This window comes from Lathyrus oleraceus, chromosome 5 (genome assembly GCF_024323335.1).
Source record: "Lathyrus oleraceus cultivar Zhongwan6 chromosome 5, CAAS_Psat_ZW6_1.0, whole genome shotgun sequence".
In the NCBI taxonomy this organism is placed as follows: domain Eukaryota; kingdom Viridiplantae; phylum Streptophyta; class Magnoliopsida; order Fabales; family Fabaceae; genus Lathyrus; species Lathyrus oleraceus.
In genome coordinates this window covers 598,902,760-598,917,809 of record NC_066583.1, presented here as the reverse complement: position 1 = coordinate 598,917,809, position 15,050 = coordinate 598,902,760, and positions in this window count along the sequence as shown.

Genomic DNA, 15,050 nt, shown 5'->3' with positions numbered 1-15,050 from the left:
TGGATTTCATCTGAAACCCTAGAAAGTCAACTGTGGTCAACTGTGCCTGAATTCATGGATTTGAAGGTGGGAGATGGTTTGAAAGGCTTCATTCATGACCATACAAGTCTCATTTGACATTTCAAAGATAAAGATTGAAGAATTTGAGGTCAGATGAAAAGTTTCCCAAAGTAGTAAGTGACCTGTAATTTCAAACTGCCAAAAATGGAAAGTTCTTCTCCTCAAATTTACATTATCATACAAGCTTCAAATGAAATTTTGTCCAACATGAAAGTTGAAGATCTTGCTCTCACCTTTCCAAAAAGTCCAAGAACACTCATTTCTCATTTATGGATGGCAAGTTATGATCAAATCATTTTCAAGAAAAGTTGAACTTCAAGGAGGCATAACTCTTGAACCATTTGGTCAAATTGAGTGAGGTTTTTTGCTACAAGTCACATTTGACATGTTCTATCCAAATCCTTCATCACATTTCATCAAAAGTCATCACATCAAAACGACATTTTTTAAGTGACTTGAATTTAAAAAAGGAGAGTAAAAAAAGTGACTTTCAAAATATGCATTTGCCACACTTTTAAGCTTCACATTTGGTCTTAAATCAACATTTGGGATATGCTTGAGCTGAGTTTCGTGCACTGTAGCAATCATACATGAACATGAAGGTTATTTTGGCCATTTAACATGAAAATGCATTTTCACTAATCATTTTCATTTTGGCTAAGCTTGATTAAGGAATTGATTAAACAGCACATATAAATACTTAATCATAACAGAAAATCACATTAACATTCATTCATCTCAGATCTAGATCCAAAATTGCACAATTCTCTCAACTTTTAATCTTCATTTTTCTGCAAATTCTCCAAGAACCTAGCCAAGATCTTCTTTGATTCATCACCTACAATCATTGTAGAAGCTTTTGCAAGCAAGGATTCTTCACATTCAAGCGAAATCAAGGACTGTTATAAGAAGGTGCATCCATGGCAAATCGAATTTCTGAGCAAATCAAGCACTATTGAGCCAAGGCCTTGCATCCATTCACTTCTACAAACATCATTGATCATCTGTTTTTGCTTTTGGAAGCTTAAAGCGCGCGATTCCCAACTGGCATCAAATTAAGGTCAGTTTTCGAATTCAATGATTCATGAAATTGATTGATGATTTGGATATATCTTGCTTCGTAGGATGATCTGCAATTTGTTTCACTAAATTTGGTTGAGAAATGAGAGAGTTATGTGAATTGGAAGTTTCATGCATGTTTATGTTTTGATTCGATTCTCTTTAATTAGCAAGAATTAGATCAAAATAATTAGAGATTGTGAATGTACATTGAAAGACCTTTCTGATGATATAAGGTTTGTGCAATTTGGTGAACATTTGTTCTTGGACCTATGAACATGTGATGAACATGAAGAACATTTGAAAAACTTTTCCAGAAGCTCGTTTGATCCAAAATTTCGCTTACTGTGCGTGTGACTCGTGTTTGCGCGCGCCAGGCTTTCAAACTGTACCACCGTTCGATTCCGTGCTGTGTCATTTTCTCCTTTGGCTTTTGCAATTTATTTTCACCATGCCTTACATATTTCACATGCTTCTTTTCACTTTTTTTATTTTTTTTATTTTTTCCCTTGCTTCCAAAATTCATAACTCATGAAATAATTGACCAAATTGAATGAGATTTTTTTCACCATGATCCTTGTAATCTCTAATATTTTTTGATGATTTTTGTGGAAATTGTGCACGTGTGGTTTTTGGAATAGCCTAGGGTTTGTTCATGTATGTAGTTTCATGCACCTTGCTTGATATTTTGATCATGAAATGATGATGCTTAACTGGATGGAGCTAAAATTTTGCATGCTTATTCTAGAGACATTAATGGATATTTTGGCTTTGAGTTTGCTATTTTATCATTCCTGGATTGTGAGATATGACATGATCATTAGAGGTGTGACAATTTGTGTCACACCATTTCTTGTCCTACTTCCTGAATTTTGTTGCCATGCCATATGAAATTGAAATGAGCTGAAATTTTGCATGTTTATGCTTAGGGATGTTAGGTTCACATTTGAATTTTTCTGGAATTTTTGAAGTGCATTTCCAATTTGATTGAGAATTTCCTTTCTGTTTGACCAAATGTGGACTTTTTGTGAGTCATGTTTTTAATTGATTTGTGAAATTCTTGATAAGCATTGGATGGACTTGAAATTTTGTGGAGTGATTATAGACACATTGAAGTTTGTCATGGTTTTGGTTTGGTGCATTTATCATGTTCCTACACTGTTTTATGCTTGCTTGAAGTTGATACATGATATTGTGCCTTGTTTGGACTTGTATGAGCATGCTTTAACTTGATGAATTTAATTGACTTGCTTCCCATTGTCCAATTGGCTTGAAATTTGGTGTGATTGACATGTATTGAATGTTGTTTAGCTGTGAATTTTTTGGGGATTTACTGAATTGTTTTGGATTGAGTTTGAATTGATTCATTCTGTTTGGTCCAATGAGCTTCTAAATGACATATTGTGCACTATTTGCTTCATGAAATGATAATGGTTGATGATATGAACATGAGACCAACTGGATTTGATTCTTATTTGATTGATCTTGATTTTGGATAAGTTTCATGTTCTGTTTTGACTTATTGATCCTATTTTGACCCTAGTCTTGTACTAGTGGTTTGTGTTCTCACATTTGAGCTTTGTTTCAGGTCAAAGAGCACAATTGCTTATGCTTGTTGATGTGCATCCAATGGAAGTTGGCTTATAGCTTGTTTATGACTCACTTTGAGTTTGTTTTGTAGGTTTTGAAACTTGAGTTTGTACCATGTGGCTTGCACCTTTGTGCATTGACTGTTGTTTGACTGTATAGTTAACTGTTGATCATTGTCTGTTTGCTTTTTGTTTGAGCTGAGTACTGATTATATTGGATTGATTTCAGGTACCTTAGTTGCTATAGTTCACTTGTGAACTTGTGTTTGCTTTGCTTGCTAGCTTGAGCATTGAGGTATAATGATCTCTTCTCCATGTAGTCTGGAAGACCTGGCCTGTTACTTGGCCAGGCACCTGTCTGAAGTCCTCCTTAAGAGGCAATGTTTGTGCTTGTTTATTTTTGTCCCCAAGCAGGAAAAGACCTTTGTTAAGGCAATTGGCAGACACAAGAGATGTGCAATCCATCTCCTGCTATTCTGTTGAGTCGTCCCTTGGCTCACGTCACATGTTGATGCCTTGTGGACATTAACCCCAAGATCCTTGTACAATTGTATAGTTGAGTCAGTGTCATAAGTGTAGAAGGGTTCCCACTTTCTAAACCCACACTTCATTGTCTGAAGCTCTCCCAGGCCGGGGATAAGAGCTGTGAAGTCTCATCTTCACTCACCTTTCATCAGCTTCACCTTGACTCTCAATGTCAAGGTTAAGAGCTAACCTCACCCTGATACAGTGGCTTGTTTGTCGAGGTTGACATGACCCCTCGACTAAAGCCTAGCCTTGATGTTTGAGCCCCTTGTTGGTGTGTTTACTTCATGCTGTATGTGTTTGTGTGGTGTGATTGTATCCCCTAGGTTTGCTAGACTCCGCGTAGTCTCGTTTGCATGTCAATTAAGGTAGCACGGTTCCTTCGTATAGGACTTCCTTTCTTGCTTGAGCTTTCCTAAAACACAAACAAACGTTATCCCCTCTTAAGGATACGTCAACTCCTTCTACTACAGGTGAGTAAGTCTCCAAAGGTCGAGCATCCGGTAGATTGCGTAGTGACGTTATCCACTTAAAAAACACAAACCAACAGGAATAGTTTAGCCGAACTACGGCAACTCTGATTCTCATGTCCAGATGAGATACGTAGGCACGAGATGCGACGTCTTGTCGAGTTTGACTAACAACTAACCCTAATTCTTTTCTCTCGCCCTCGTTGCGATTGAGACTTTCCCTTTCTCTTGCCCTAGTTGCAATTGAGACCCTTCTTCTTCTCGTGTTGGTGTGGAGTCTGACGTAAGTCCAGCGATTGGCAGTCGGTTTCCTGTGTCTTGTTGTGTGCTTGGAGTCCGATATAAGTCCATCAAGTGGCATCTGGTTTCCAGTGTGTGTGTGTTTTGGTTCGGAATCTGATGTAAGCCCAGCGATTGGCATTCGGATTCCACGTTTGCCTGTGTGGTCTTGTTTGTGTGCGTGAGCCGAGCTACGAATGCTCTGATTCTTCTTAGTCCAAGAAGATACGTATGCATGGGATGCGACATCCTAGCGAGCATGTTTTCCCCGTCCGAACTACTTCGACTCTGATGTCTATGCTTGATAGACTAAGTAGGCCCAGGATGCGATATCCTGCCGAGTCAGTTTCGTTTGTTTTCTTGTGTCTCTTTCAGCCCGTGTGTTTGATGTTTGAGCAGTGTTTTAGCAACCATTTTCCTTCCTATTGTGCGTGGATCCCGTCGAGTACGACGGATGCGTAGGGGTGCTAATACCTTCCCTTCGCATAACCGACTCCCGATCCCATTCTCTTTGGTCGCGAGACCATGCTTTTTCCAGGTTTACTTCGAGCGTTTTCTTTCCCTCCTTTGGAATAAATAACGCACGGTGGCGGCTCTGTTGTCTTCGTTTCCCGCCGGTTTTTCGCGTAATGCGACAATGGCCTTCAACCACACTTTCTTCTTGAGAATTTCTTCTGTACTTACTAGTTCAGAGTCACCTAACATGGCACACTGAATGACTTCCTCTTCAAAGTCTATCTAAGTTTCTTGCAACATGTCAAACTCTGCAAATCTTCTTGGTATTTGTCTGATTCTTTGTGGTCTCAGAACTTGTTTAAAATCTTCTTCAGATGTTGGATTACCTTCAGAGGCATGATGTCATACCTGAATTTTGTCCCTCATTTAATAAATCAATGCATTCATTAATAAGGGAAATAAGTTTGACATCATGACATCAATCCAACGATTTTTTGCCCGCTTATTTCACTTTCAATCCAACGATGTATTTTGTTATGCGGATATGCGGTAAAGAGTTATCGGATGTGTCATATTACTAAGTTTGACACATTGGTGTCATTTGATCTTGATCAAATATATATATATATATATATATATATATATATATATATATATATATATATATATATATATATATATATATTGAATCAATTTAAATTAGGGTTTAATATATATATATATATATATATATATATATATATATATATATATATATATATATATATATATATATATATATATATATATATATATATATATATATATATATATATATATATATATATATATATATATATATATATATATATATATATATATATATAGAATCAATTTAAATTAGGGTTTAATTTTTGGGCCTTAAACCCATTTTGCCTACTTAATGCACCCCATATTCATGTTTGCACCCCTTTTGTTTTCACTTGTTTTTTTATGTGTTATTGATTTAGTTGATTGCTTGATTTAGTGATTAAATTAGCTGATCAATTAATTAATTGTTTTCCTATTTATTTGATTATTGGATTGTCATGTGGTTAGTTGATTATTGTTGTATTTTGCTTTTCTTTCCATTGTGTTGTGATTTCGGAGTTAAAATCTAATTTAATTTCTGAAAGTTGCTTGGATGCATAAGTTATGTATCTCGACTTCTTATAGAGTGATTCCTACATGACTCCACTTTAAGTTACCTTAGAGCTAAATTCAATTGCTTTCGATTTCGGTTGGTTTCCCGTGACTTACTTTTGGGCCTTTTTACACTGATATCTTTTTGTTTACATTTACTTGTTTGATGGTTTTGAATTTTACTCACTTTCTTACTCCTCATTGACAAAATGTACCTCATCTCCTTTGATTGTAATTTGTATTTATTTTCTTTTCTTGCTTTTAGTTAGATAAGATGATAAATTAAACAATAGACAAAAACAAAAACAAACAAAAAATCAACCTTTGCAAACAATATAAATACTTAATTAACACTGTCATACCCCTAAATTTGTCTTACTTCTTTCCCATCTTTAATCCGACCTTTGATCCTTAATTCATTTGTATACTCATGCCATATTCATTCATGTACAATAAATATCATTAATTCATAGGTTAGTGTTCATGGCACAAGTACTGGATAAGTTCCTCCTCACGGTGTTCTTAAGAATCAAGCTTATGGCATCATGGCATTGTATCTGATTATGAACTACAAGTCTGATTGGGTATTCTTTTGTGAACTTTGTTATTTGGTGTGGATTTAAGACAAGGCTTTGCAAATCAGAGTTAAGCCAAACAATTCAAGATTCATTCAAGTTTATCCTAGTAGAAGTTCAAGTATTCAAGCACGAGACATTGCAAAAGGGCCATTTTCCATTTCAAAAATATGACATTCCATTACAAAGAGGTTCTAGAAGATCAAATTATACTATTTTACACCATTTAACTCATAGTTGACTTTTTGTCATATGTTGACTTTTTTGTCAAATGGTTGACCAAAGTTAACAGACCATGAGCCCTCCATGTTCGAGCTTCAATTTCACGCCAGAGTATTGTTCATCTTACCATGAGCAAGACCTGCAAGAACATATTGTATTTAGTACATGAACAACAAATGTCAAGAATTGCATATGAGCCAATACGTAACATAAAAAAACAAGTTTCCATGTTGGTAATTGGTTATGCAAAACCAAGTAAACGGTTACACTTATCATCCATATCATTCTAGCAGTCAGAAAAAGCCATTTTGTGTTTTGGTAACTGGTTACATCTGCATGTGCACCACTTACTGTATCCCATTTTACATATGTTTTCGCGTGTGTAATAGGTTACGCCATATCTAGTAATCGGTTACACCTGCACCATAAGCAGAAAATCAATTTTTTTCAAGCATTGCATTGTTGTTTTCACCATTTCAAAACATGCTAAACCAGTTCACATAGCAACAATAACACATAACAACAAGAGAAAATACAACAAGACATACTTTATAACCAAGCATTTCTACATCATTACACTCCTATTTAACACTCCAATGACAGTTCCAACTAACAACTTAACAACTCATTAACATCATTAACATCATAACCAATTTTTTCATAAGAACGCTTAACACTAATTGTTGCCCTAACTTCTAACCGCTGCTTCCCGAAAAATCTGACCAAAACAGTTGAGGAATGCATCTATATAAGCTCATCACTCTCTTCAATCAAGGTGGTTAATCATTTTCTGCAGAAAATCACTCATTGCCAATTCAGTTTTCATTCTCTCAATTCATCATCTCCAATTCCTCTCCCTACACTAAAGTTATATCACTATTGGAGAAATCTTCACCTTGAAGTTTGTTACCAATTGAGCTAAACCTCCTACATTTTACACCACTCTTATACTCACATAATAAACATCAATAACAATAATTCAATTTAGAATTTTTCAGAGCTAATTCTTGAAGAGAAGAAGTTCATAGTAGAAATATAAGATTAAAGGTTCAAAGTAGCATACATCTATTTTTCTTCACCTTCATTACCTTTAAATTTCAGCAAGTTCCAAGATAATTCTCCGTCTTGTTGTTCGGGTGAATTTTTATTCCTTCTTGTTTGATGAATTTTTTATACCACAATATAGCTCTTGCATTGCAGAATCAAAGTCCTAAGGTTTTGTGGCTTGATTCTTCTCCACCTCTATTTAATTCCAGTTTTCATGGTTAAGGTTCATAGCTTTCTTGCTTCAATTTAAAGAATTGGTTAATCTTTAAAAATAATTGATGAGACATTATAATAGAGGAGGTTGCGAGGAATAAATTAGTGGTGTTATTTCTTAATTTCAGCTAACTCCACCATCTCCGGCGCGGTGGAGAAAAAGCTTCGATGGTGGTGCTTTTTTTGACATAAACGTGAACATGAAATGTAGAGGAGATGAATTTTCTTTGCTGAATTTTCCTTTCCCGTGGCCAATTTAGGCTGGGCTTAGAGCCATTAAGTCCACTATTTTTCTTTTCATGCCTCTGTTTTTCTTAGGCTACCCTTTACTGAACCCAACAACAACACCTTGTGTTTGGGCCTTATCTGTTAGGCCTAAAACCTCTGTTTCCAGGCTGCACACCCCTGGTTCATGCATCCCTGCAGATTTAATTACTTTTCTTTTATTTTTTATTTTTATCATTCTTTTGTCAATTTTTTCCCATACTTTTAATTCATGAACATGCACATTTTAATTCATGTAAATTCATAGTAAACTCATGTATCATGGTTAATTAGAATGTTTTCTCTTTTAGAATTTAATTGAATTTAGTTGTAGAAGTTTCTTTAATTCTTCATTAAAATCTATTAGAAGTTAGGTTCCAACATGCTTAATATCATTTTTCAATGTCATGTTAATTTATAAAAAATACACATAATAAATGTTTAGTTTAATTAGGATATATTTCTACTTTATATTTTAATTGAATTTAGTTTAGAGTTTTGCTCTTGAATTTTTCAATTAGAACTCATTAGAAATTAAATCATTCACTCTTGATTGCATGCATGAATTATGGTTTATTTTGCCACTTGAATGATTTTTATGTGCATGGTTAAATTTTTGCATGGTGTATGATTATTCCTCATTTGGGCAAAATGCACCCCACTCTCATGAACATGTAAGACTTTTATCACTTTCCTCACTCCTTCATTAAATAAGAGAGTAATCAAAAGTGGTCTAAAAAGAACCTTTTTCAAAAGAACAAAAATAAACTTGATTCAACGTCAAGTGTTTTTCCAAATCAAACTTAATTGAATGCAAAGTGAGTGTTTGATCCTACATCAAGTACCTCTTTCATTTAATCCACATATCTTGTTCTATTCAACTTCAAACACTTGATCCAATATTAAGTCATTTTCAAAATGTTTTTGCAATAAACCGTATGAAAAAGAATAGGGGTGTATGTGGTTGTACACACCATTTCTCAAGTACTTGGATTGTCGGTCGTGCTTAGCTTGTGGCCCAATACTTGTCTTCCATTCAAAAACACTTAACAATAAACGAGTTTAATTCGGTCCTCATAGGGCGAAAAATAGAGGTCAAGATACAATTGTCCTCTTAGCTCCTGAGTGTTCTGATTGTCGATCATACTTAGTATGTGGTTAGATGCTTTTCTCCCTCTAAGTATCAATGATTAAACTCGCCTCACAAATTTCATAAGCAAAAAAACTCTTTGGATGAAAAAGAGAGGTCATGATACACATGTTCTTTCAGCTCCCAAGTACTCGAATTGTTGGTCGTACTTAGCTTGTGGTCTGATACTTCTCTCCCGCTCTAAAATCAATCAGAACCCGTCAAATCCAATTTTACGTCTTAGGGTATTCCAAAACTTTTCACAAAGGACATATTATTTTTGTTCTATCGAAATAAGAACAATTCCCAAGCCTCACATGCGCGAGCAAACAAGCTACGTTTAACTGCTAGAATACGATCCAAGTGCATCAATTCTATCGCAAACAAACAAAACGCTTAAGTCTCTCATGCGCGAGCATACAAGTAACCTTTAACTGCTAGGAAGCAAATATTAACATCATTCAATAAAAACAACCAACGCATTCGTATTTTCTACCATGAATTATGGAGCTCTGATTTTCTCATTATATCGTGAGAATATGTAGGCACGAGGGTTCGAGCCCTTGGAGAGCACACTAATTAATAAAATTATTTTTATCCTTTTGATCAATACAAGTAACCTTTAGTTAATAACATCTACGCTCAAAGAATAATAAAAATGGTTCTCGTTGAGTACAATGGATGTGAGGGGTGCTAATACCTTCCCTTTGCATAATCGACTTCGAAATCCGCTCTTGGTTGCGCGACCATCTTTTAAGGGTTTTATAGATATTTTCCCTTTCCTTTGGAATAATTAAAGTTTGGTGACGACTCTGTATTTTTCACGGTGCGACAAACACCAAGTCCCATTTTCAAAAACACTAGGTCAACACCAAGCTTCTACCATCCACATTCAAATCATTTTTCAAACCCTAAAACCTCTTCCACCCTTTTTTTATAACGACAAATAAAAGTTTGATCCAACGCCAAGTTTTCTTTTCTCAAGCAAATCAAAAACTGACTAACCGTTAACAACTTTGACTTTTTCATTAAAAATGGAAGCAAAGAACTACCTGGGTGTAAAATTCAGTCATAGTCTCGAGTATTAGACCCAAGTTGTAAAAGCTTGCAAGTCATAAATACTCTACTTACAGCCCAAAGATACATCAAACACATTCAAACCATTTTCCCTTTGGCATTCATTCAAAACCTTTTTTCAAAAACGAAAGGTACTTTGTCTCGAGACGATGCCATACAATGCTTTGTCCATAAACGCGTGAGTTGATAAACATGGTATTTTCCCATGAATGTTGATTTGTAAATCCATTCAATGTGATGTAAATTTCCGCTCCTCACCTATTTTGGGTAAGTAATGTTTTTTCTCCAATTGTAACTGTAGCGGTAAATTTGTGACCATGAAGCTATGGATATACTTGACGTCAATAAAACCAGAGTCGCCACCGCGCTTTTATTGTTTCCAAAGGAAAAGGGAAAAGTACGAACAAAACCCAAGGATAAGAAGTTTTCAAATCAAAACTAATAAAGTTCCAGAGACTATAGGTAAGGGGATTGGTTACATAGAGGGAAGGTGTTATCACCCAAAGTGTCTTAGGTACTCCTACGGAGCCCTTTTTGTATGCATATGTTTTTGGGTATAAATGATGTTTGATAAAAAATAAAGTGTGGGGATGAGAAAAGAATTCATTGATTATATTTTTTGTGTTTGACAAGACCTTTGGTCTTGTGCCTACGTACTAACATAAAAATGAGGGATCAAAACCTCGTAGTTCGTGGTAAAATTTTCAAAAAAAAATTGGTGAGTTGATTTTAACAAAAATTGAAGAAGAAGACACAAAAGTCCAAAGTTTTGAATGGGGTTGTTATTCTTTTTGTCTTTTGAAATTTTAGTCAAAATGGTTAAATTTATTTACAAAATTGATTAAGAAAAAGACTTTAAAAATTAAATGGCATAAGGCCAAAGTTTCTAATCATTAAAACATGTCTAAGTTGAAATCACAATTAAAGAAAGTTTTTTGAAAAAAGAGAGAGATTTTGAAATTTAAGAAGTGGGAGGAGATGAAGACACTACCCTAAGCAAAAATTTAAAAGTTAAGAGTTAAAAAGGTCTGACCAATGGGATGCAATCCAACAGACAAGAATGTCATATAGAAATCTATTTTCCTTTGGACTTTGATCAAGCAATAAACAATAAGCAATATGCAATATCCAGACATCATGAAGATCAAGGCATCAAATAAAGATAGTCATATCCAAGCAAGCATTCTAATAACTAGCAGTCTTTAGTCTTCCAATGTAGCAGATGAAATATTTATTGATCAACTCAGGACAAAACATTAGACAAAGATCATAACAAAGTAACAATTAAGCATAGAGACAAAGTAGCAGATGAGCCAAAGAGATTCAAAGTCTTGCATCAGATGAAATTCACTGTCAAAGATAACTCAGTCTCATATATTAGCATTGGCCAAGTCCTTTAGCACAGGGAAAATTGCCTAATTCTAAGTCCAAAGCTCAGGTCAAGTCCCAACAGTCCCCCAAATGTTTTTTTAGGGTTTTTGTTGTTATTAGGTGTTTTAAGGTCCTAAGACCACAAACAAAATATATACAATCACAAGATATGGCTCAAATGAGCAAAGTGAAAAAAACTGAAACATAGACAAGTTATATGAAATGTAAATGGCAATGGATGATAAATGATTGAAATATAAATTGCATAAAGTAAATGACTTGAAAGTAAAAGCATAATAGATAAGAGTTAGTCAATGGTTAGTCAAATGTTAGTGTTGGGTTTTAATTTATTAAGACATTTTTTGGAGAATACTCAACCATTCATTCACAAGTATGGATCCTTGAACCAAGACATCATCCATGAGAAGGGCTCCAACTTGGATAATTCAACAAGTATGCCACTAGCTCCCATGAAAGGAAAAAAGGTCAAGTCTCCATACAATTCCATGAAGAATGGGAGACTCACAATCTCGCTTACTAGAATGATATGCCTTGAGGGTCAAATTTAGCTCTAAGTTAAGCAATCGTAATTGGACTTATGTAGAAGTCACAACTATCTGAGGTCGGACAATAAAAATTTAGGTGTTAATGCATGTTAGAGATTTGGTATGAAGAACCAAACTCCTAAAACATACCACACACTAAAAGAAAATGGGAGGGACCTATCTCAATCATACTTGTATTGATTCACCTGACACAAGGTCATTGATGAATCAATTAGTATTTAGACATTAGAGATTTCATTGGTCCAATGAGGGAATGAGAAAGAATATGGATGAAGATGAAGAGGGAGGGAAAGGTAGAAACACAAATTGATCATGAGAGAAATTTCATCTGATCAAAATCATCCATTCATTTTGGGAGATGAAATGTACATTTCATCAATCCTCTAAATCTAATGGTTTTGATCCAACAAAAGTCAAATCAACCATGACCAAGGCCCAAACAGAAATTCAAACATCACAAGACCATAAAAATGGCTCAACATAATTTTTAAACATTTAATCAATTTAAAATGAATAAAAATGCATTTTCATTTGGACCAAACCTCAAATCCCTTCAAAACACCAAATAAATGGCCAAGGGATTTATCCTAGGTCAAACAAGGTCAAAAGACCCTAGACAAAAAATTTCATGATTTTTAAAAAGTCAGAAGTATTTTTAAACAATAAAAAATATGCATAAAAACACTTAATTCATGAAAAATACCAAAATCAATCAAAAATAATAATTTTAATTCAGAATATGGAAGAGAAAAATATTTAAATTTTTTTGCTGAAAGTCCCATAATCTTTGGATTAAAAATGGATTTATTATGAATCAAACAAAATAAAGCAATTAAATGGAAAATCAGAAAATATGAAAAATCAGGGGCCATCAGATCTCCCTCATTAATTGAGGTGAAGGATCTGATGGCCACGTGTGTGCTATCCACGATGCACCTAAATCAAAGCATCACACGCGTGGTAATCACAAGGAAAGGTTGAGATTAAAATGTTTCAAATGGATCAAAAGGATGAGAGAGTGCCAACACACTACCAGAGCCCTAGCTCCGGTCTTCTTCTCCGGTGAATCTCACCGGACTGGTCCACCACCAACCTTCACCAAAATAAAAAGTTTGGACATGGTTTTAAAGGAAAATTGCTCATGAGCTCGAATCAGGCCTCAATTTCTTCCAATTCCAAATATATTAAAAGATACATGGATTTGAATTTTGAGGATCATGAATTGAGTTGCTTCGATTTGACCTCAAAGCAACTCAATCTTGTTGCCTACATTGGTAGGACTTCAGCAAACCAAAAATCAATCAAAATAGATGAGAAATGAGGGAGAATCGAAGAGGAGAAGTTTCTGAAATTTCATCTTCGGGTAACTTCAAATCAGCTTGATCTGGCTTCCAATTTGGCTTGGCTTGACTCTAGAAGCTTGCAGGAAGTGAAAGTGATCAAAGAGAGTCTTGGATTCTTGGAGTTGCAATATCAAAATAGAAAGAGATTTGAAACTCGATTTTAAGTGAAATCTTTAAGTTTATCCTTTAATGGAGGTTAGAGAGGCAATGGTTCAAAGCTTGGGCAAGCAGGATCCTTATTCTAATCACCAAGGTCGTGTGTATATATATATATATATATATATATATATATATATATATATATATATATATATATATATATATATATATGGTATCAAGTTGTTTTTCACACAGTTCCAATTTTTGCCAATTTTAGCAACTCTTGCTTGCATTGATGCATGGGCGTGTACAAGGCCTAATTCATGATGCCAAATGATCCAATATTTTGTGCTAATCAACCTGAAATGATGTCACATGGCCATGCATTATGGAAATGAATTTTGAACATAAATCTTACCAAATGAAGCCTTTTGAAGATCCCATGCGCAAGTCCTTCAAATCTTGTCCAAATGAGGTGATCTTGGACTTTTTGGAAAGGTGACGTCAAGGGGAACAACTTTGATGTTGAACACTTTTTCATTTGAATCTTTTATCATGATTAATTTCGAGGTGGAAATTTGAGAAACCAAACATAATTGAAATTTTTATAAGTACCAAGTCAAATATCCACTTCTTCCACCTTGAATAACTTTTGCTATGAGTTTCAAATGGAAATGGTTCCTTTATTAAAGTTGTATATATTTTAATCCTATTCAATTAATTCACAAATTTCACCTCATTTGGATTTGGAATGAAGGAGTTATGCATTTTAGAAGTTGAGGAAAATTGCTTGTTCAATGATAATGGCCCAAAATGACCTATAATGTTTCCTCTTGGCACATGCCCTTGTAAGTTGAATTTGACATTTATCAAAGAACCAAAGTTGTATAGGATATCTTTAAATTGATCATGAAACTAGGGCACTGACAAAATGACCTATAATCTTTCAATATAAAAAATGACTTTACAAGAAAAACTAGCTCTTGGTGTCAACATGAAAGTTGTTTGTAATGTCATAAGTAGTAACTTTTATCTTAAAATAATTTTCATATGACAAATATTGTAGGAGATAAGATCTAGGGAACCCCAGTTTTGACTAGTTGACTTTCTCTGGTCAACCTCTTTAAACCAACTTGCAAACTTGAAGTTATCTTGATCTTTTGGACTTATGGAGGATCATATATGCATAAGATGATTTGAAATTAAGCATCCTTCATATATTGGACTGTCATACCCCAAAATTTGCCCGTTGATATTACAAGGCATTCTTCAAGGCACTCCGACTTGTTCTGCAAGGCACTGGCCTCAAAGGAACAAAAGCCCAGCTCACAACAGGCCCAATCCAGAAAATGGCCCAAACTGGCCTGCTCGCTAGGCGAGCAATTCCTTCGCCTAGCGAACACTTCATTATGACACTCGTCCCAGCGAAGCATCAGATCCAGTAAAAGCCCAAACTAGCTGGCTCGCTAGGCGAGCAACTCCTTCGCCTAGCGAAGCTTGCGAACATCAGAATTTTCGGGCTTCATTCTGAGCCCATTAGGTCAT